Genomic DNA, 23822 nt, shown 5'->3' with positions numbered 1-23822 from the left:
ATGGGAAGATGAAAATCCAGAGTTCATTTGTGGCGGGCTATAAGTGAGGAATAATGTAAATCAAACATTGACAAGGATAAAGAATTGAAAGAGATGAAGATGTGTGCCTTCTAAGTAGTTGGCAAAAGTAGTAGGAGGTCAGGTCGGGTCAGTGGCGTAACGAAACTTGAGGGGGCCCCCCCTGCAAACTACATGGAGGGGGCCTCCCTCCCATCCTCCGTGCCAGTCTAGAGGTCTCAGGCCAGCGACCCGCCATACTGCAGGGGATGCGGGGCGATTGTTACGCCACTGTCACCAATCCAGCCGTTATAAGTAACACTGGATGGTGGAGGTAAAGGTTGGGCTTAGTCTTCCAGCAGGCTATCATAGGTGGTGGTCCATTCATTACAGCGAACCTGCCATCAGTAGGCCGGAGAAGTTTGCCCAATTTTAGGTGGGTTTCCTGATGCAGACTCCTGTCATGATATACAACATCGGGCCCACTCATCGTTTTGACAAAAGTGCGTCCACTGCTCCTTCTCGTTTCCGTTTTAAAACATTAGACAATGCTTCAATGCAGTATTTCAAAAGCAGATGTAACTACAAAGAGCACATTTTGATAATACATTTTTATTAGTAGACAATAGCAATTTTAAGAGGCATTTCTTAGCTTCATACACACGGTGACCCCAATTCCATCACAGTCTCTCTCTCTCTATCTCTCTCTCTCTCTCAGTGAGTCAGTCTCTCTCTCTGAGACAGTCAGTCTCTCTCTCTCTGTAATTCAGTCTCTCTCAGTCAGTCTGTCAGTCAGTCTGTCAGTCTCTCTCTCTCAGTCTGTCAGTCAGTCGGCCTCCCTCTTTCTGTCAGTCTCTCTATCTCTCTCTTTCTGTCAGTCTGTTAGTCAGACAGTCTCTATCTCAGTCAGTCAGTCAGTCAGTCTCTCTCTCTCTCTCTCTCTCTCTCTCTCTCTCTCAGTCAGTTTCTCAGCCAGTCAGTCTCTCGGTCAGTCAGTATTCAGTCTCCGAGTCAGTCAGTCTCTACTCTCCCTCCACTCTCTCTCTCTCTCCATTCTCTCTCTCAACTCTGTCCACTCTATCTCCACTGTCTCTCTCTCTGCACTCTCTCACTCCACTTTATCTCTCTCTCTACTCTCTCTCTACTCTCTCACTCTCTCTCCACTCTACCTCCACTGTCTCCTTCCACTGTCTCCCTCCACTCTCTCTCCACTCTCTCTCTTCCTTCTCTCTCTCCACTCTCTACCTTCACTCTCTCTCTACTCTCTCTCCACTGTCTCTCTCTCCACTCTCTCCACTCTCTCTCTACTCTCTCTCCACTCTCTCTCCACTCTCTCTCTCCACTCTCTCTCTCCACTCTCTCTCTCTACTCTCTCTCTCATTCTCTCTACTGTCTCTCTCCACTCTCTCTTCACTCTCTCTCTCTCCACTCTCTCTCTCCACTCTCTCTCTTTCCTCTCTCTCTCCACTCTCTCCCACTCTCTCTCACATAGAAATGTTTCCGGGGGGGTGGACGCATTTTTTACTTCATCACCATCCCCCTTTCACCCTTCTCCCCTCTGCCTTGCACCCTTCTCGCCCTCCCCCTTGCACCCTTCTCTCCCTCCCCCTTGCACTCTTCTCCCCCTTGCACCCTTCTCCACCTTCGCCTTGCACCCTTTTCTACCTTGCACCCCTCTGCCTTGCACTATTCTCCCCACTGCCTTGCATCATTCTCCCCTCTGCCTTGCGCCCTTCTCTCCTCTGCCTTACACCCTTCTCCCCTCTGCCTTGTACCCATATCCTCTCTGCCTTGCCCCATCTCCTCTCTGCCTTGCACCCATCTCCTCTCTGCCTTGCACCCTTCTCCTCTCTACCTTGCACCCATCTCCTCTCTACCTTGCACCCTTCTCCACTCTGCCTTGCGCCCTTCTCCTCCCTGCCTTTCGCCCTTCTCCCCTCTGCCTTGCACCCTTCTCCCCTCTGCCTTGCACCCTTCTCCTCTCTGCCTAGCGCCCTTCTCCCCTCTGCCTTGCACCCTTCTCTAACTTGCACCCTTCTCCTCTCTGCCTTGCACCCTTCTCCTCTCTACCTTGCACCCATCTCCCCTCTACCTTGCACCCTTCTCCACTCTGCCTTGCGCCCTTCTCCTCTCTGCCTTGCGCCCTTCTCCCCTCTGCCTTTCACCCTTCACCCCTCTGCCTTGCACCCTTCTCCTCTCTGCCTTGCAGCTTTCTCCTCTCTTCCTTGCACACTACTCCCCTCTGCTTTGCACCCTTCTCCCCTCTACCTTGCACCCTTCTCCTCTCTGCCTTGCACCCTTCTTCTCTCTGCCTTGCGCCCTTCACCCCTCTGCCTTGCACCCTTCTCCTCTCTGCCTTGTACCCATCTCCTCTCTGCCTTGCACCCTTCTCCTCTCTGCCTTGCACCCTTCTCCTCTCTGCCTTGCACCCTTCTCCTCTCTACCTTGCACCCTTCTTCTCTCTACCTTGCACCCTTGTCAGCCTCCCTTACCCCCCTGCGGATGCCCACATGGGGCGTTCTAACAAGAGTGCTTACCTGAGGGCACCATTTTGCTGCCTCATTCCTTCTCATATGAGCTTTGCCCTGGAGAATACTCTATCGGTGGGCCCCCACTCCCACCCTTGTCAGGGTACTGCGCAGTGCTCTGTGCATCCTCCTTGCTCTCTGGGGCCCCCACCCTATCCTCTTTCCGGACCTTGCGCACTCTGACTGAAGAGAAACAATGCATGTTGATACTTTGTTTCTCTTCAGTCAGAGGGAGGGGGTAAGGGGCTCAGAGCAGGCTGCAGACAGCCTGCACCTGCTTTAGAGGGAGAGAGGCTTGCTTTAGCAAAGGCCTCTCTCACAGCTGAGGGCCCCCCTTCATTTACTGAAGAGAGTGGGGCCCGCCGCACCGCGGGGGCTGCGGGCATTTGTTACGCCCCTGGGTCGGGCCTAGGACCCAACGCGATGGTGCGCAGAGAGCGTTAGGTATCAGGACTGCATGGGGCCCTTTCCCTCCTGCTCCGGGACCAGAGAAGTTCCCAAATTAACTAAATGGCACCCCGCGGAACACTGATGGTCATGGGCTGCGCAGTCTGAAACAGCTCGTCAAACACAGACATACTCGGAGCCACGTGTTCAGCTGGTGGGGCCTAACTCAGCTGGGTGGGGCCCGGAGGTCTCATCGGGCCAAGGCCACTCACTACTAGTGCACCTGCAATGGAAAAGGATAGAGAGCATATAAGGCCCTCCCCTTGATGAAGGAAAATGGAGAGGACACAATATGCAGGCTGCTACACATGCCATTAGTCCTGTCATGCGCTGAGACAACCAGAGCAGAGGAGAGCTGATGCGACACTATCTGAAGCAGACACTATACATATTAAGCCAGGAGACATGCCTAGTTACACACAAGCCGCAGAACAAACTGTCTACCCATCAGTCAGGCGTTGCTACTGGGAGAAGATGCCAAGATCACCTAATACCAGCTCACAGACATACGACCAGTCATTACCCAAGGCTGGCAACTTAAGGGATTACAGTTAGCTAGTGGACATGATCCCACACGACACCCGGTTGGATACAGTATAGTCGGTGCTAGCTGTTGCCACGCCTGATATAACCTATATATGCATTCAGCGCAAAAACTGCCTATGGGTCGTTTACGATCAAACAATCCACAGTCAGCGATGCACTCAGAAGTGAGCAAGGCATCACAAGCAGAAAGCGACAGAACCCCTGCACTCAGCGTTGGCCACTAAACTGGATTTGGTCCTAGCAGCAGTTGAGAAAACAGGAGCAGCGCTAGACCAAACGTGCACGTAAGGCATATGCTGCAACACTGATCCCGCGCCTACGCACCCTCTACACCACAGCATTAGAAGAGTCAGAACTTCCTTCATTGATGTGTGAAGCAAGCCTAGTAAAATCTGACTGGGACCCCTCAGACATAGGCTCCTATAGGCCACTTGCCATACTGAACGTGGATTATAAGGTACTAGCGAAAGTCCAAGTGGACCTACTGGCACCCATAGTCCTTACCCTAGGTCATACAGGTTTGTGACCGTTCGTAGCACCTCCTTAATCCTGAGGCGTTTTTTTTAGAGTCACTGCATACTCATCATGTCACATGTCATACTAGGGATGTTTAATATTAGACCTGGAGAAGACCTTTGACTCCTTGGAATGGGAATTCTTGTTAGCCACACTAACCTGTTATGGCGAAACAATCATCAGCATGATTAAGCTGCTATATAGGGAGCCGGCAGTATGGGTGAGGACTGGCCCATACATATCTGAGCCAATTATGGTGGGAAGGGGAATTAGGCAAGGATGCCCGTTATGTCCGCTCCTCTTCACCTTAACCTTAGGGTCTGGTAGCTCAGTGGACTAATGCGTCCACTTCACGGGCCTGTGTTTGACCTCATGGTCACAGGTTCAAATCCCGGCGGGCCTTCGGTCCATCTGAGGTCGATAAAATGAGTACCATTGAGTTGGTTAACAATAAACATCTGTTATTCAGTGCCAAGATACCTCCGGGTGAATGTGCGCTTTACAAATACATATGTTATGTTATGTTAGCCATAGAGCCCTTGGCGGGGGCCATCCGCGCTAGAGTAGAAAGGGAGTGTCCCGCTTGGGGATGGAGTGCACACGATCTCACTGTACATGGATGATATCCGGGTGTATATCAGGAATATCCAATTGATCCCCCATCACTAGCGCACATCTTGAGAGACTTTGCTACCTTGTCAGGACTGAGAGTTAACGCGGCAAAGTCATGCTTGTATCCTTTCAATTGCACTTGTCAGGACCCGATGTAAATACTTAATGGGGTACGTGTGCAGTGGAAGGCTGATATCTTTCGCTACCTATGCATTCAAAGGTATCGACAGCAGACAGACTTATTGGACAGCAACCTGGGCAGGGCGTTGACAGCCGTCCGCTCTCAAGTATCCGTGACAGGCTGGGTGGCTCTCACTAAAATGGTGATTGAACCACAACTCTTATACTACTTTGCAAATTTGCCGTCATTCTTTCAAGCCCTTGAGAAGACAATCAGAGACTTTGTCTGGGGTAACTCTCACCACTGGGTTGCCATGAAAAAGCTTTACCTACCTACAGACCAAGGAAGCCTAGCAGCACCAAACATGGAACAGTATTATCTTACGGTGCAGCTGCAGTGGGTGGGTAGACGGCTGGCAACTGCCAACTATGCGACACACAGCAACCACGCAACTACCCTGGTCTCTAGCTAGCCTAATTAACTTGTTTCACCCTTGTGCGAAGTCAAAAAAGCTGGAGCCTCGCTGCTCAATGTGGCGTACAGATGTTATTGCAGGTGCTTCTATATCACCAGGTGCATGAAACTATATCTGACCGCTTTACCACTGAGGGGCAAGCCTAGGGGACATGCCATAACCACAGCAGCTGTGCTGCACGGTTGGTGGGAGGTTGGCATTCAGGACATGGGGGATTTTTACTGGGAAGGCGTCCTAATACCATATGTCACACTAGGTGAGGAAGATGGGTTACACCCAGGCCAATTCCTGTTGCATCATTTGCTCTTAGCAGCTATGGCCACTAAATGACTGACTGACTGAATTATTTTTAAGCGCTCTTATGCCGAGGCGTATTGGCGCTGTAGAACGGAAGGGGGTACAGAGGATAGTTAGGAGGTGGAAAAGAGCCAAGTTTTTAGTGCTTTCCTAAAGCTTGTTCTGTTCTTTTCGGAGCGCAATGCGATAGGCATGCTGTTCCACAGCTTAGAGGCTTGATAGGAAAAGGATTTTCCGCCCCATCGGGCTCTCTTTATTCTGGGCACGAGAATTAGATCTTGACTACCAGATCTTAACATGCGTGTAGGCACGTAGCGGGGGAGGAGGTTAGTGAAAGCTACAGAGGTTTCCCCGTAGAGAGATTTGTGAGCCAGACACAGGGCTTTGAATTGAATTCTAAGCCTCACTGGGAGCCAATGAAGTTCCCGTATGGTTTTAGATGTAGGGTGTCTCTTTGGGAGGTTGAGTAGAACTCTCGCCGCAGCATTTTGGATAGACTGGAGTCTGGCAAGCTGTTTTTCTCCTGTTCCAAAGTACAATGTGTTACAGTAGTCTTCTCTGGACATTATTAACGCACCCACTACTGTCTTCCTGAGAGTGAAAGGGATGTAGGGCAGCATTTCCGACGCACCTTTAAAGTGTGGAAACAGGCCGCAGTTACCTGACTTATTTGTGCTGAGCAAGAGAGATCCTTATCAATCATGAAGCCGAGATTTCTGACCTTTTTGGCTGGGGCAGGACAAGTGCCGGCCAAAAGAGGCCACCATAGGTGACTCCAGATTGATGTAAGTAGTAAGTAGTAAGTATTACATTTATTTGATTTCGTTAAAAATCGTAAAAGCATGAGAAAAACACATATTACATAATAATTAGCTAAGGTTAAAATCTATGAAATATAGACGAGTAAATCCAATGTCCTTTCGTAAGCTTGGTCACTGCAACAGTTAAAACGATAGCAATGTAAGAAGTTCATTGCGGTTCGATATGAAAAGAGCAGTATTTGATACCTGTACAGAAAGGGAGTGACCAGTCAGTCATATGCCTTTGCCGTGTGGACTATTGTCTTGTTTGTCCAGTTCTTTGGCTGCTATTTTCCAAAAGGTGATGGCTCGACATGACAGCTGAATTGACAGTCCACCAAGGCATTGTATCACTGCAGCTCTGCACAATCTCAATTGGAGCTTCCTAAAAATCTCCCGAAGAACTGTTTTTCGATGTTCCAGTAGCGCGGGGCAGATGCATAAAAGGTGTAATAACGACTCTTCTCCTTGATCACACAGGCGACATTCTTTCGTAGGCCATGTAGACTTCCATTTCGGGGTTAAATCCTTTATGAGGAACAAACCCAACCGCAACAGCGTCAAATTGTGCTATTTGTGATGCGAGAAGTGTTCGGACAAGTACGGTTGGGGTTTCAAAAACTGGTATGATTGAAACACTGCCCATGCGTGATTTTTCTTAGCAAAGGCAGTTTTGTCCGTTAGTAGCGAAGTTCGCTTTATTGGGCTGTTCACCATATTTTTTAACCCGGAGTATGACGTTGTTGTATGCCATGCCTCTTCAAGATGTAAATCAGTGAGTGATTCTTTTAGGACTGCTGCAATGGAGTTTTTTTGCCTCGCCTGATTTTCGATTTCTTCCCAACAGCAGTGGGCTAAAGTGTCGTCTTCCGCTTGCCTCGTCCTCCAATAATATTTTACCACCGCCCCTTGTCTTGCTGGTTTCTGATTTTTCAGCCTGTATTCCAATCGAACTTGTGCCTGAGAAATGTGTCGAGGAATTAAAAAAAGGCGCTTGAAAAAACTCGATTGGGCTAGATTTAAGGCGGCTGCATCTTTGGTATTCATAATTTCCGACCCATATGATATTGAGGGTAAAAATTTGGCTGCGATTATCTTAAGCAACTGGCCTGTTGGCCAACCTTTTAACTTCTTCTGTAAAATTTTGAAAGCATACAGGAGTTGTTTTGCTTTGGTATTCCCTTGGTCCAAATGTAGCTTGTATTTAAGTGAGTGGTCAAGTTGGAACTCAAGGTATTTGTATGAGTCCACCTGGGATATTGGTTTTTCCTCCAGTTTCCAGGTGATTTTTCCTTTTGACCCTTTTTTGTGATGACTGCTAAAGCATAATACCTTTGTTTTCTTAAGGTTTATTATTAATTGAGCAGAGGTGATATAAGATCCTAGTTGTGTCATTGAACGCTGCAGGCCTATTGGTGTTTGTGCTAGGAGCACAATATCATCTGCGTATTGAAGGCTCCTGATCGGTGTTTTGCCTAATTTTGGTGGGTCGATTTGCACTTGTTGGAGGCACTTCTCAAGATCAGCTGTGTAGATGTTGAATAAACAGGGGGCCAACACACACCCCTGTTTTAGACCGTTTGATGTTGGGATCTTGTTTGTTATGGTGCGGCCATCTCCTTTCCTTATCTGCACCCACGTACTTGAGTAAAGATTGATTATTGCCTCCAAAAGTTTGGGTGGTGCCCCTCCAGGTTTTCATTTTGGCCCACAACTTCTTTCTCGGAACCTTTTCGAACGCTGCTTTAAGGTCGATAAAGCATGCGTACAAGGTTCGAGATTTTGCGTAGGCTTGATTAGCTAGTAATGTCACAGCAGAAATATTGGTAAGGGTGCCCATTCCGGCCCGAAATCCAGTTTGGGTGTTCGGTATCAGGTTTATGCGTTTGAACCAATCCTCTAGATCTGCCAAGAGATTTGCAGCATATATCTTGGCCTCCACATCGATCAGTGCAATCAATCTATAGTTCGCAGGGTCTGCACGTGAACCCGTTTTATATATAGGATTTAAAATACTTCCTCGCCAAGAGTCGGGGATCGAGCCAGTTGTTAATGCGTACGTAAACAATGGAGTTAGAATGCCAGTCCAAAATGGAGGGTCGTGCTGGAATAGTGCATTTGGCAGGCCATTAGGACCTGGTGCTCCCTCAGATCTTAAACTTTTTATAATTTTAAGAACCTGGTCTTGTTTAATCTGTAACGGAGGGTCTGAAGATTCTGACTTTTGTGTTTTATACGTGGTTTCTGAAGTGGAAACTTCCTGCTTTGTAGCACCCAAGAGTGGGGTAGCGTTATATGTCTGATCAATATAGTCTCTCCAGGTATATTCCGTTATGTCTGAGTTAAAGTGCCGGTTCTTGCCATTTGTTAACTGGTTGATAACTTCCCAGAACAGCTTACTGGCGTAGAGAAGTTTCGCCCAGAGATTTTCACTATAATCATTCTTGGCCACCTTGATGTCTCTTTTTAGCCCTTTTCTTGTTTTTGAGATTAGGGCAAAGATGTCGCAATAGGGATCTGGGCCTGGGAGTCGGAGTTGTCTTAAATATTTGTTTAGTAGTCTTTTTTGTTTCCTTAGGCTATTCGTGAACCAATCTGCCCCTACTGGTCTTCTACCTTTACGTCCATCACCTTTTCTTGAGAATTCGTTGTTTAGGTCGTGAGTGAAGGATGCCCAAGCCTTTGGACACAATGGTTCAGTTTTGAAATTCTCGAGAAGAGTAATGCATGTAGCCATGATATCATCTATTTTCCCCTTGTTCCAAGTGAGTCGTTTTAGATTGTAACATCGCGTTGGTAGAGACATTGCATTGTCTGTTTTGGAATTTGCCTTGCTTTTAAGCAGGGTGAAAGTTTGGAGGTAATGATCACTTTCAGCTCTCTCTTTTATTAAATAGTTTGCAATATATGGAAGAATGTCCTGATCTGTAAATGTGTAGTCTAGTATTGAGCCTGATTTTTGAGTAACCCTGGTGTATGCTGGGGAGCCTTCTAGCGGAGCTTGACCGTTGAGCGCGCACAATGAAAGTTTTTTCAGCAGGAGTGCACATCTATCACCGTGTGTGTTGCTTCGTTTTCTTCGTTGTGTGTTGCCTGTTGATTTTCCTTTCCTGACATTTAAAAGGTTCATGTTGAAGTCTCCGGACAAGATGATGTTAACATGTGGATGCGCAAGTTTAAGGGTGGCTATTGTTTCTGTTAGTTTCTCTATCCTTGACATCTTTTGTTTGAATGAGGGATGGATGTAAATATTCAATATAATGATACTAAAAGAAGATGTAGCCACTAATTTGATACATGACATCCAGGTCGTGTCGAGATCTACTACGGAGACTTCCCAAGAAAGGTTGGTCGAAACAAAGATGGAAAGACCTCCTTTTGCTCTGCCATATTTGGAATCCCTCTTTGCTGGGTTGAGATACTCTTTATATCACACAATTGATGTTGGATTTGTCTGCCAAGTCTGCTGGAGGATGAGTAGGTCATGTTGAGTTATGAATTCCAAGAAGTCTGGGTCTTCTAATTTTGCACTTAGGCCATTCACATTCCAAGAGCAGATGCTACAGTAATTAGCTGGTTTTGGTGCTTTGGATGGGTTTATTCATGCCGTACCGTAACTGGTTCCAGTTTGATTCCTCTGCCCGTGTCCCGGGGGATTGTCCGCTGCGGGGTGAGCGATGGTGATGGTAATTTTCCTACCGGTTTGAACTATGTCATTGCTTGGGCTAGGTTGATCCGGACCTTTCGCGCCTCTCAGCATACCCTTCTGTAGGTTTGGTAATTGTAACGGTGCTGGGTAACGGGGTGGAGCGAGCTTTTTTATCTCTATGCCCCATTTGGCAAAGGCGTCTTGTTGCTGCCAAATCTGCTCAGCAATGGAAATATCGGAAAAAGTTACTCTAGTGATTTCATGGCCCGTTGAGTCTGAATTGTTTCTGAATTCTATACTTTCCAATTTACAGGTGTCTATATGACTCAGTGAAGGAAGTGCCTTAAATAATTTTAATAGTACACCTCTGTTGAGGATATCTTGAGTTCCCCTCGAGACATAGTGGGGGATAAATTCCAGCTTAATGTTATTGTCGGCCTTGTCCGGCCTTTGTTTGCAATCTGTGCTCATTTCACTTTGTTTCACCTGGGCAATACGCTTCGAGAACGTTCCACAAAATTGCTGTACGTTACGTGTATTTCTTAGTGGATGCGTATCCATGGCATTTGCCGGTGATGTCAGGCGACTTCCCAGATGGTATCTGTTTATTTGTTCAAGGTTACTCCCCTCCTCCTCATTTTCCCCCTCCTTAGGCAGGTTGACTCGTTTTATGCTGGTTGCGGTAGATTCCATCGTACTAGGCCCTAGAGGGGGTAATGTTCTTATAGGTTGTGTGGCCTGAGTTGTTGAGAGCCGTTTCTTCCCCTTCTCTAAAGGCTTAAATATGCTGTAGACTTTTGATATCTGGCAATTTTCCGTTGTTGATTGACTGAGATTTTTCAAGGTGATGAGCTTTTGAGTTGATGCGATCGGATGAGCCACTGGGCTTGCGTTCTCTATGGTTATGTTTGTAGCATTAGCTTCGTTTTGTGTCGCTTCTGGCTCTAGCGTCGTGTAGTTTACGTTTTGGGCCTGTCTTATGTGTTTTCCCTTTCTGGCCTTTCTCAGGCGTTTTCTCTCTCGCTTGCTTAGTGGTGCCATGCTGTTTGTTTGGTTTGCCATTCGCTCGTGACTGTTATCCGCTTGTGGAGCTGCCAAGGAGTGTCTCTTGTCCGTAGTGTTTGATTGCTGTGGTGTGTTGGTAATACCCGGTGTTTGGGCTGCGTTAATCTCTACGACTCCTACATTTTCCTCCGTGCAAGGGCTCAGGCGGGCCTGATCCTCTTCCCTCTGTGTTTCTTTTTATCTCTCTGTTGATGAATTGGTTTTTGAAGGGGTAGCCCTAATAACCCCCAATAATTCGTTCATTATGTTTGGAACTGTAGCTAATTGGTCTATTATTTGGGCGCAATGGCAGTGATACAATTGAAAGGTTATTTCTCTGTCTGCCTGCACCCTTGTGATCATTTCATTAAACTTTTGCAGCTTTTGTTCCACCCCCTGAACATAAATAGCAAGCGTGTTTAGGAGATCCACTTGGGTATCTAATTTATCTGCATGGTAAGTCATAGCTTTACCAATGGTATCCAAAGTGTCTAGCAGGTGTATCCATACTGTTGATGGTGGAGAGCTTGTTCTCTGATCCTGAAAGCGGTGGACATCCGGAGATGAAAAATCCGGTCCGCCTGAAAACTCCCTTGATCGAGCCCTTCTTTGTGACAGTGGCATCGTCAAAGAATTATCAAGGTTCTTGTCCTTAAGATACTTGTCATCATGCTGATTAAAGGTCATGAGCTCATGACTATTTGGATGGTGTGTTTCCAATAACCGGGATGGCAAGGGAATTTGTGTGCATTTCTGCGCAAACCTGCTCTTTTGCAGATTGGGCCTCCTGCTGCTTATGTCTATTTCCGTGAGCACTAGAGATGTTTGGGCTCGTCTGTTTTATTGGAATGGTCTCATTGTTACTACTGGGACAAGTTATTGCCTGTTGAAGCATGTGCAGCAGTTCTGTCTCTGACAAGAAAGGATTATTATGGATTAGTGCCTCCGTTATCTTTGCATTGTGGCTTTGTCCGCTTTTTTGGAGCGCTGTGGAAGTTTGGAATTGCGTGCCTTGAGCTTCAAAATCTAATGTGCATCGAATATCTGGTCGGTTCTCCCCAAGTTCTTCAGTTGAGGATTTGCTGCTTTTATCGTTTGTATCTCGGAAGACGTTTGTTTCCGTTAAGTTTTGAATTTTTATAATTTTATTATTGGGATTGGGATTTTTGTGATTTAAGCCTATAAGATCTATTGAAGTATTGGGGTCGTTATGGGCTTTGGTTTCCTTATTTCCCTTAATTGTTTTAGTTGCCCCGCTTAGGAAATCTGTGATCAATGACAATCTGCTGCTATTAGGGCATGAGTGGTGCCTTGATAGCACTGGTGTGGCTGATGGAGTTCCTTTCTCGCCTCTGTCTTGGCGACATGAGGGGCTGACTCTGTGACACTTTTGCTACTGCTGTGGGTGATTCGCTTCACACTTGCCGAACCGGGGGTTACTGATGTAACGGACGTGACAGAGGTTGAATATCCCGGCACCTGCAGCCTGTCACCGTCACCGTCATCATCAGCTTGCCCCCGTCCTGCATTTGTCCCCTCTTTAGTTGCTCTGGATGTGATTTCTGGTGTAAATTTGAGTAAAGTACTAATATCCGCCTTAACTGGCTCTGTGAGTTCATTCAGCATCAGCTCCTTCTTTGAACTTGCATTAGACTTTTTGTCTTGTTTTTTTCCCCATCTCTGATTGTTCCTGATCTCATGACGAATTGTTATAAGCAGATGCCCTTCCCTGGCTGGGCAGCTGAGGTTTAAAAACTTTAATTGAGGTATGAAAGAGGAAAATTGAAAGATGAAATTGAGTTTAGCCCCCTTTTTTTTCCCTCTAAGTAGCAATATTCGAATGAATCAAACGTTGAGTCAGTCAGGCTATATGCAAGGGTAATTGGTGTAGTTTGGTCTGACCTTGCTTGAAAGACAAGCTACGGAGTCAGAGAAGTGGAGGTGGAGGGGGGTGCAACCTGGTCCGAGTCAAAGCCCCTCACAACACCCCCCGCATCAACTACTCACCAAATATTTTTCCGAAACTTGCTCGTTGTCAGTTTTGTGTGTCAGTTTGTGTGGCTCCGTGCCTTTCCTTGCTTGCATTAAGCTGTGCTGGACTCCTTGCTGGGGCTCTGCAACTCGTGCTCTTTAACGGGCTCTGGCCTCTGGTGCAACCACTGCCCCCCGCTGCCTCCGTACTCCCGTGTTGGCCAGGGGAGGTGGGGTGGGCCGCTGGTTCACAGGTTCACTGACCGCGGCTCCTGCCCAACTGCTCCCTGCTCTCACTGACAGCTCTTCCTGCTTCCGTCCGAATTCCGTCCGGGTCCCAGGCTCTGGTCCCAGGCTTGCTGCTCGCTGCACCCTCGCTGTGCCCCCGTAAAGATGTGGCAGCCGTAAACCTTTGGCAAGTGGGCGGCAGGTGTGCGGGCGGCAGGTGAGCAGCAGGTGAGCGATGTGCGGCATGCAGGGGCTCACCAGGTCAGCAGCTCGGGGGCTCGGCACTCGCCACTCAGTTGGCTCAGTCAGCTTGCGGTTAATTCCAAATTCCCCTGTCCCCCACAGGGATGCCGCTAGACCGCTGGAGCCGCCGCTTCTCTCTCCTCGTGTTTCCCGTTTGTCGTTTAGCATTCGCTGCTCACTGCTGCACTCTACCGGATGCTCTGTCAACTTCCAGATTGATGGTTTTTGGCCGAACTCGATTACTTCCGTCTTTTCGGTGTTAAGTTTTAAGAAGTGATCGTTCATCCAATTTTTAACATCTGAAAGATAGTTCCTAAAGCCCATGGCTGTGGCTTCCACCGTCTGGGAGAGTGACACTATTAATTGTGTGTCGTCGGCGTACGACACGAGATGTAGGCCATGGGATTTTATTAGTGTCGCAAGAGGGGTAACGTACAAATTAAACAGCGTGGGTGACAGGGCCGAACCCTGGGGCACTCCACATGGAAGAGAAAACTCTTCTGATTGTAGACCTCCCCAGTGGATTTGTTGTATAGGGGCGTCTAGGAAAGCTTTTAGGAGGGCTAAGGCAGTATCGGTGATGCCCAGCGCATTTAGTCTGTTCAATAGAACCCCGTGGTTGGCGGTGTCAAAGGCCGCCGTTAGATCCAGTAGGATCAAGGCAGCTCTTCCCCCGTCATCCATGGTCCTACGGATGTCTTCTGTTGCAACAATTAGAACGGATTCGGTGGAATGACAGGCCATGAATCCATGTTGCGTGGGATCTAAAAGGTGGTTCTGATCTATATAATGTGTGAGCTCCTGATTCATGGCTCTGTCCAGAATCTTAGCTGGTAGGGGAAGGCATGAAATTGGGCGATAGTGCTTGGGTTCCAAGGGATCTAGAGCCTCTTTTTTTAAAATAGGCCTTATACATGCTTTCTTTCAGCTGCTAGGGAAGAGGCCAGATTTTATAGCCCTGTTAAGCAGTGGTGTCAGAACAGGGCTTATTGTTCCAGGAATTAGATGAAGTATGTAAGGTGGGCATGGGTCCAATGGTGATCCCGATTTAGTCTGAGTGAGCAGATTGGCTACCTGTGTCTCATCTAATAGTGGAAATTGCGAGAGGTTGGTTGGGGCCGGAGCCGGGTCTGTTCTATGTGTGTTTGACTTTCTGGTAAGTGAAGACTGAAGATCGCCATAGACCGCCTGGATTTTCTGTTGGGAAAATTGCGCTATATTTTCCACAAAGTTCTGGTTGGGAATAAAGATGGTGTCCCGGGGGCTCTTGGCTAGGTGTGCTACCGTTTTAAATAATTCTTTGGAGGAGTTTGAGGACTGAAATATTTTTTTAGTATAGTAGGCTGACTTTGCTTGTTCTATCTTTACCTTGTATTCTTGAAGGACTGCAGTGTATTCTTTCCTGCTGTGAGGATTGTAGTCAGAACGCCATAACCTTTCGTAACGCCGGCATTTGAGTTTGATTAATTTTACATCAGGGGTGTACCATTGTGCTGTGGCTGATCGTTTCCTAGGCTTCTTGATTTCTTCAGGGGCCAACTCGTCCATAGCTCGACTGAGCCATGTGTTGAAGTAGCTAGCTCCAGTGTTACTATCACAGCTTTCCAGTGAGGGGGTTCCCTGGAAAGAGTGCTGGAGAGTTGGGTGGCTTGAAGCTTCTTCCATGGGCGAGTTTTTACAGGGAGAGAGAGTTCCCTACGACAGGTGGTAGTGAGATTAGTAAGAAGGTTAAAATGAATGGCTGCATGGTCGGACCATGGGACAGGCATAATTGATGTTATCTTTATATGCTTGTTGTTTGTAAAGACAGCATCAAGTATATGGCCTGCTGTGTGAGTAGGTTTGGAGACTAATTGGTCCATCCCAAAACTCTGGAAGTTCTCTATTAGTGTGGTCATTTCGGTGGAATTGTTCTCTTCTAAATGGAAGTTGAAATCGCCAAGGACCGTATAAGAGGCTTGGTCTAGAGTGGATTCCAAAAATGTTTGTAGGGCATTGATAAAGGGACCTCTGGGGCTAGGAGGTCTGTAAAGCAGAAGACCTGAGAATATTATGTGGTTTCTGTATTTTACCGAAAAGGATATAGTTTCTGCCTCCAATCCAACTTGCGGTAAGAAACTCATTTTAAGGTGTGAGCGGTGAACAATTGCAATTCACCCGCCCATCGAGCCCGATCTGTCCTCATGTACCACGGAGTAACCCGTGGGAACGGCGGTATTCCAGTCGTGCCCTGAAGTTTCCGAGGCCCAGGTTTCCGTGAGGAACACCAGATCAGCCAAGTTATCAGTGATTAAGGCTTCTATTTCATGCTTGTGTTTAGGCATTGATCTGACATTAATGAGAATATTCTTTAAAATTCTGATGTTATTGTCATGTAGGATACACGCGCCAGGAGTTTGTAAGTTATGCTTGCAATCATTTTTAGTCCAATGCTGCTGATTTGGGAAAGGAGACATTGGCAACCCTTGTAGCATAAACCCACAGGAAGAACACTCACAAGTATTTAGCAGGCCGTTATCATGTAGAATGGTAGTCTGTGAGCATCTAATTGGTCTTAGATTAACCAATTCGTTATTTGAGTAGCTTATTTTGGGGAGATGGACAGGGGTTTGGGCGCTGGGCGCAGGTCCGGCGCGGACGGGTGCAGACGGGCTTGCCTTTGGCGCGCCGTTGGCGCGCCCGCTGCGCACGTCCGCTGCGCGTCCGGCCGAGTATAGGGCTAAGTAGGCTCTTAGCCTGGAAGTCGCGACTGCTAGAGCGCGTCCCCACTAGCACCAGCAGTCCTAAGATGGCGGCTTGGTGGACTGGAAGGCTGTGAATTACCCGGTTTCCCTCCGCTTCAAACGGGACATCCCGCGGCGGAACAGGGATGGGTATCAGGTAGGTGCAAGATACAGATTGTAGTCAATGTGCAAGGAGATGTGCTTATGATTAAAAAACAGGCGGTACAGATACAATTTGTAATCAATTGTGCAAGATGCGCTAAGTTAAAAAGCAAGCATTATAAACAACACGTAGAAGTCACGTTTTAAAATTAATTCTGCCAGCAGACTTGGTGGTATGCTGAACCTGGTGAATGAAAGCGCTAACCGTTCTGTTGGCTTCCGTCTAGTGTGGAAACATAACTAACGAGCCCCTAATGCATCTTACAATCCAGTACCTGAATGTGATGGAGCGTGGTGGACACCTCACACGGTGGTTTGCCGCTTCCCTTAGGCAGAATTCTGCCATCCCACTCACACCATTGAGGCTCCGCTGGGAGGGGGACCTGAACCGACCACTCCCAGACACTGAATAGGCTGCTGTATTGGAGGGCCCTGTACACATCCCCCAGAACACACACTTTTGCCAGATACAATACTACATCACACAAAGCGCATATCTCACCCTAGCTAAAATTAACAGATATTTCAATTAGGTCGATGTTGCCTACTCTTGCTGTCACTTTATCGATGCAGACTTGTTCCACATCTTATGGGGATGTTCCTGTCTTTTAAGATATTGGAATGCAGTGGCGGATGCCCTCTCCCGCTGCACGGAGTGCACCATTCCCTTTGAGTGGGAGACTTGTATCCTACATCTTCGCAGTAGAGGTAAAAAACATGAAGTGACCTCTTTCTTTCTAGATTTAGGACTAGTAGTAGCAAAGAGGCTGATCACAAGGAGATGGAAGGCTCCTGAGCCCCCTCATGTGTTGGCCTGGAGACACTCCCTGTTGACGTGGTCTAAAGCAGAGAGCGTTGCTCTACATCGGGAGGACACGCCGGGCATCCATAAGACCTCAATTGCTACAAAATGGGATGCAATATTGTCTGAGCTACAAAACACTCATAAAGCCGATATAGGCATGACAGCCTCAAACGACAAAAACACCTCTGAGGGTATGCTGGGGAAGGAATATAGGCCCTGCCACGGCTGTAGTTGAGGGTTCATGACTGGTTGGCGCACTCACGTAATGCCTGATGCGGGTTTCAGAGCATACACTAAAATAATTTAACACACGAAAAGCAGAAGGGATACATGGGCATAGGGGATCAGAAAGCACTCCAGTCCGGCACACACGTTTTTACTTTGTCCTGGTTCGTTATTGCACACCTCCCCTGTTAACAGACCACCACACAGTCGACACTCAGTGAAATAACAAATAGGATGCACCAGAGGTCAACATGTGAGGCGTAAATAAATATAGCATGAACACGTGATTGTCTTCACCAGAAACGCAGATATATGTCCTGGTTGTATTTGCACCAATATATACTGTCTACTAAAGTAACTAACCAATAATGGCTGATGCAGCAGCTGGTTTACACTATGTATGTCTGTGTTGTTAGATTCAAACAAAAAAAGGAAGTGCACAAGCAATGGAGCATTAGTAAGAACTGTCTGAATTAGGTGATGTAGTGCATAGAACAGATACATTTAATGGTGTCTGCATCACACTGAGATAGGTTGACGTAGCTGTTGCATGACTGTCTTGGTAATGTGTCAGAAGTGAAAACAGAAGGGAAAACGTAGGTGAAGTGTGGATTTAGGAACAGTATCTGGACTGAGCAAATGTGTCAGAAATGATGATGAGTTCTAAATTGCAATGAATAAAGGACGCGAGATTTTAAGATATACATTTTATCAATGAGTGTGGCAAAGAGTAGGGATTGGCATAAGTGGAGCACATGAGTGTTGGAGAGATTATTTTTCAAAGTGGGCAAAAGCAATGTTTTTAAATGCAATGAAAGCAGAAGGTGAAGTCAATTTCATACACGATATTATGTGAAGGAGGGAGGCTCTCAATTGGTTTATTAGATTACTTTATTAGCAGAAAAACATATACAAAATTAAAATATTATCAATTAGGCTTATTCATTTGCACAATATACAAAAAGAAATCACAAAGTGCAATTCATAGTATGCTATGGCTGGCCATAGAGCATGTTGTATTTAGCAATAGCTGCATTTCTATAACGACCCTCCTCTGCACACACATCCTTGGTCACACTCAATACTTCTTATGGGACAACAAAGAAATAGCTGCTTTTTTTGCAGGATGTTCATTTGCAGTTCTTACTCTTGCATCACCCAGCAGATGAGCGAAAACACCAGTGGCACAGCCACAGTCCTTAGAGCCCATGGTTTGCAGCAGGATTATTAGGGCCATATGTATCAAGCCTTTTGCGAATCGAATTTCGGCCTTTGCGAATCGCAAACGGCCTTTTTGCATGATTTGGTATGTATGAAATATTCGCAAAATAAGGAATAGCAAAGATTTGCGATTCCTTATTTTGCCATAGCATTTAAGGAATCGCAATTTTGCGATTCCTTAAATGCTATGTATGTAGCATTTTTGGGTTGCGAATCATGGTTAAGAATTCGCAAATTACCACCAACTTGTGGTTGATGGTAACTTGCGAATTCTTCAAAAAATGCACAATTTGGAATTTTTTAAGGTGGCATATGATACACACACATGCCCATAGGGCATGTATGTGCGCCATATGCACACACATGTACATTTCAGGGGTGCAGCAGGGTGTCTTTGAGACACCCCTGCACCCTTGAAATAATTCTCAAATTGCGATTAGCAAATTGCAAATTCGCAATTTGAGAATTATTTCGCAATCATTCCTATGGGCCTCCTGGCCCATAGGAATGCATTGGAAATTATTCCTTAATTGCGAATTCGCAAAATGCGAATTCGCAAATAAGGAAGATTAAGGAATCGCTAAAAAATAGCGAATTTCTTCAAACATACCATTTTGCGATTCCTAAATAGCGATTCCTTAAAAATCGCTATTTAGGAATCGCAAAAGGGTTTGTTGATACATATGGCCCTTAGTCTGATACTTGGAGAAAGTGTGATGCAAATTTAATTGTAAAGTATTGGATATGCACAATGGGTCTAAATTAATTTCGGAGTGATTTTAAATTGATTAACTTGTAATAGAATGGTATTGTGCCCCCCTAGGGTGGTTAATCATGTTTTGTGTAAGTGTTCACAATTAGCCGCGCAGAGTAGTTGGGAATGGGAGCAAGGTGTTAGAAAGATATCGGGACTTAGAAGGCTACTTCTTACTCAGCTGCTGATAAATAAACTGTGTGGAAGAAAAATCCTTAGCATAAAAATATATATCTAGCTTGAATGGGAAGGTGCACAATGAGAGACTGTAGCCGTGAAACAATAGAGTAGATAGTGAAATCTGGACAAGAGAAACTCCAAAATAGGTATGATGTGATGTTTGAGTGCATGTGTGCGTGTGTGTGTGTGTGTGTGTGTAAGGAATGAATTTTCATTTGATGAAATGGCATGGGCCGTGTTGGCAAAAACTAGACTCAAGATTTTCGGAGCAAACTCATCCTATCAAAGCATATACTAATATAATGATAGAAAAAAATTAATATGGAAATAGAAAGAAATGTATAAGGAATACAAGAAGAATCTCAGAGTGTGATTAGATCGTCGAGTGTGATAGAAGGAGGGGATTTTAAAAGGCACGTGTTGGGATCATAGGCAAAAGTGAATTGCAAGAAAAAATAAATAGGGAAATTGAGTGAGAAATTGACCAAGAAAGTGTAGGACTAAGTAATATGTATTAAAGAGTTTTCTAATAAACACAATTTTTATATAGTCCTATAGAAGGATAAAGGTTCCAAGCTATATTTTGTTGTGAATATCAATTTACTCATATCTTGGGTAAGTGGATTGTATTGTTTTTAATCATCTTTGGTTAGTTCTATAGAAGGTCACTTACTACTGTGGTTCTGTTTAGGTAGATAGATTTATTGGGCGTCTAAATCAAACTTTAATTATTTTTTGCATTGGAAGTGCAGTGTTTTGAGGCCCCACTTCCTATTAAAGAATAAAATGAGGTGCACACTTATATACAAGACACAGAATGGCCAAACAACATCTACTGATCTTACAATTGATAACAAATGGCCGCTTTTATGGGCGTGGGTTAGACTGCAACACTCCACTGTTTGTGTCTATATTTAAATCAATTAATGAACTAGGAGAAAATATGTTGTCTGTCTTTGGAAAACTGACAGGATAGGGGTGAGAACAACTCTGCTCACAGCTGGGGATGCACTCAACCCAACTACTCCCGCCTACTCTTTACACCATTACAGCCCCTCCAGATCAAGCTCTGAAAAAAAAAAAAGTGATTGAAAGAATATGGTTCTAATGTCTGAAGCCCATTTAGGACGAAAGCTAGCGGGCCCTCTTCATAAAGAGTGGAAAACTATATATGTAGTACTTGAAAGTAACGTTCATCCCAACTGGAAGAATGGTGTGTGTGATAATGAGAAGGCGTGGTCTTTGCGTGCTAAGGCCAGTTGCAGGCTTGTTTTGTTTAGGAGGTTTAGGACATTTTCTGGGGTTGGCAATGCTAAAAAACTGTCAAGGTTCTGGATATTCAAGAGCTGGTCACAGGAGCGCTAGAATACAAGGGTTATTTGAGTCTAGTCCTGACAAGTCATCATGGCACCACACCTGATCAGCTAGAGATAGTCAGTCCCTGGGCCTCTAACATGGGGTTGAGGGAGTCCTGATAAACAATAGTAGATAGGCAGCATGCCTCGACCACCACATAAAATTATCAAGCCTGCGGTTACCAGGGAAGCTTGGTAGAGAGATACAAACTCAATAGGAAATGGCAGACAGCCTTTCCACAATTCTACAGTTTGTTTCCAGACAGTGAGGTAGGGAAACGACAAATGAATCAATAGGTCTTTGGGTGGACTTGCCCCTTGACTACTAACATTTTTAACCGTTCCTTGAATTCCAATAGCCCCCATTCCTATGCTCTATCTACGATCATTCCCATCTTCAAGAAGGACTTCGCACTTCGAACGAGGAGACCCGGGAGAAGAGGGAAGCAGCAAGACGCCTACAGACACCAAGTCCGGAACAGGCTACGGAATCATTCCCAATAATCGAGACACATCAAAATTTCAGATACAAAGTGATCGAGAAGTACACCTTCCCCCGGGCAACCCATAACAAGCGCACTACGCTTACAAGCGACTACACCTCATTTCTCAATAACGTTTGGATGGTCTTGGGCCCTTCCGGGTCGGAAGTATCACCGGAAGAGCGGCCATATGGTCCAATACACAACCAATGGAGCCCTGAAGATTCGCAAGATGCGATGAAACACGTGTCGGCTGGTTGTTCACATGCTGTGTTGGAATAAAGCAAGGAGACCAAGACTTCTTTATTGACATTTAATCACTCATATATATTTAGTTGCACATTACTGTTGTTTCTCTGCATTATTGAATTCTTACATCAGGACATTGTATCCGTTTTCTACTCGTCAAGTGTGTGCATAGGGTTTGCTGTTTTGTGTTATTGTGGATTAGTGAGCTTGCTCGCTTCTCCTTGAGTGGTTATATGGTTATCCACTCACCCAGTTGCACCACACTCCATTGGTCCTACAGTGCTTCTATACTGGCAGAGCGCCCGCTCTCTGACATCCTAAAAACCATCCTTCCCTCATCTTCAAGAAGGATGATCATATGTCTCCTAAATGCTACAGGCCAATTTCACTTATCGATAGTGCAGTTAAAATCATTGGTAAAGTGTTTTTTTAATTGTCTCGTCACGTTGGCTCAAGACAAAAACATCCTCTCTCCTTTTTTGATTTTCGCCCAGGGTCGGTTGTTAATGAATACATCTATGTACCTGACATTCAAGGACCTATCAACAGCCTTTGACTGTGTGAATAGGTCCATGCTATGGCTGATGTTACTGGAATTGGGGGTAGAGCTATCACTAGTGAGCTTCCTACACTCATTGCACACCGGCCTAGCTGCAAGAGTGAGCGTGGGTACCATTGAAAAGATGACTCCCGAATTCTCCTTTGAGTGAAGGATGCGCCAAGGTTACATGTAAGCCCCTCTACTTGTATACCCCCATTTAATCAGGAGTCCTGTAGACACCCACAGGATTGCTCAGACCCAGGTATCCACACTGCTGTACGCAGACAACGTGGTCCTGCTAGCACAAACCCCCGATGCTCTGCGGATGCTAGTGGATCACTATCTCCTTCATGAGCAGCCTAGAGTTGGTCACCAATTTTAATAAATCTCATAACATGGCCTGTGGGACTGGTAAAACCAAGATTTCTAGGCTTTCTCTAATGGACCAGTCGTTTAGCAGCATCAATGATATTAGTTACGTGGGCATATTTTTAATTTCAGGGGCTGCTGGCAATCACATCTAACCAACTCACAGCAGAAGCTCAGTAGGGCTTCTGGCACTGTCCTTAACCTTCCCATAATTGCTGGCAATGGGACAATTTCTCCACTTTTAGCAGTTTATAATGTCCAGTGTGCTCCAGCTGCCGCATATGGGGCTAGAGTCTGTGGCTATATTAAAACTTCCTCTCACCAAGCAGAGGAAAATTGCATCTTCCGAAGGGTCATGTACCTACCCCCGCCCAGCTCCAGTCTTATCATTCACTCAGAGTTACATTTGCAACACATAAATGATACAATCAATCTTGCCATGCTATTGTTTGGGTCAGTGTTTGGACTAAGCCAGAGGTGTCCCTATGCAAAAAGATCATCTCTGATTGTCTTAGCTTGGATAAGGAAAGTGCTATTCCATGCTTAGATTACATCTCTAATACTTTCCATACATTGGGATTGTCTACCTGTTTACAACGCCACAGAGCATTATTAAGGGTGACAAGGCAAGGATTAAGTGCCTTTTTCTCAGATCACTGTCTGTCAAGTAGGTTTTACGCTGAATTGTTCAAGTCATTTGTATTGACCTTCTACAGGCCTTTTCTTTTCATTCAGTGGAAACTGCACCTGCCTTATATCTGTCTTTACATCCTACGCACTGGGAAAGGTCTCTCCTCTTCTGCTTTATGGCAGGCACGATTTGGTGGCTCTTGTATTTCTGGGACAATTCTAGCCGTATGAGGAGCACCGCTCTACCCTGCTCCTGTGATGGCTCCCCTGAGCAAACGGTGCTGCATTTTATGTGTTTCTGTAAAAAAAAAATTGTAATTTGCTTATTCACTTCCTGAAACCATTATTAAATAACCTTGGCCATCGAAAATGCAGAGTCGCTCTACCACTTGTGGAAAACATCCTTTACGATGCAACTTTTACCACGCAGTGCCTTTACAACGCAGGTTTTTCAACGCAAGTCATTACAACGAATTGCGCTGGGGGGCGCTCTAGGATAGGTAATAGTTTAATTTACTATCCAACACCTTCCCTACTATCCATGGGGACTGGAGTTTGAATAGTAAATTAAACTATTCACTATCCAGCACCCCCCAACGCAAGTCGTTGTAACGACTTGCGTTGAAAAACCTGCGTTGTAAAAGCATGCGTG

This window comes from Lissotriton helveticus, chromosome 2_1 (assembly GCF_964261635.1).
Source record: "Lissotriton helveticus chromosome 2_1, aLisHel1.1, whole genome shotgun sequence".
NCBI classification, from domain to species: Eukaryota; Metazoa; Chordata; class Amphibia; order Caudata; family Salamandridae; genus Lissotriton; species Lissotriton helveticus.
This window is presented reverse-complemented; position numbering follows the sequence as displayed.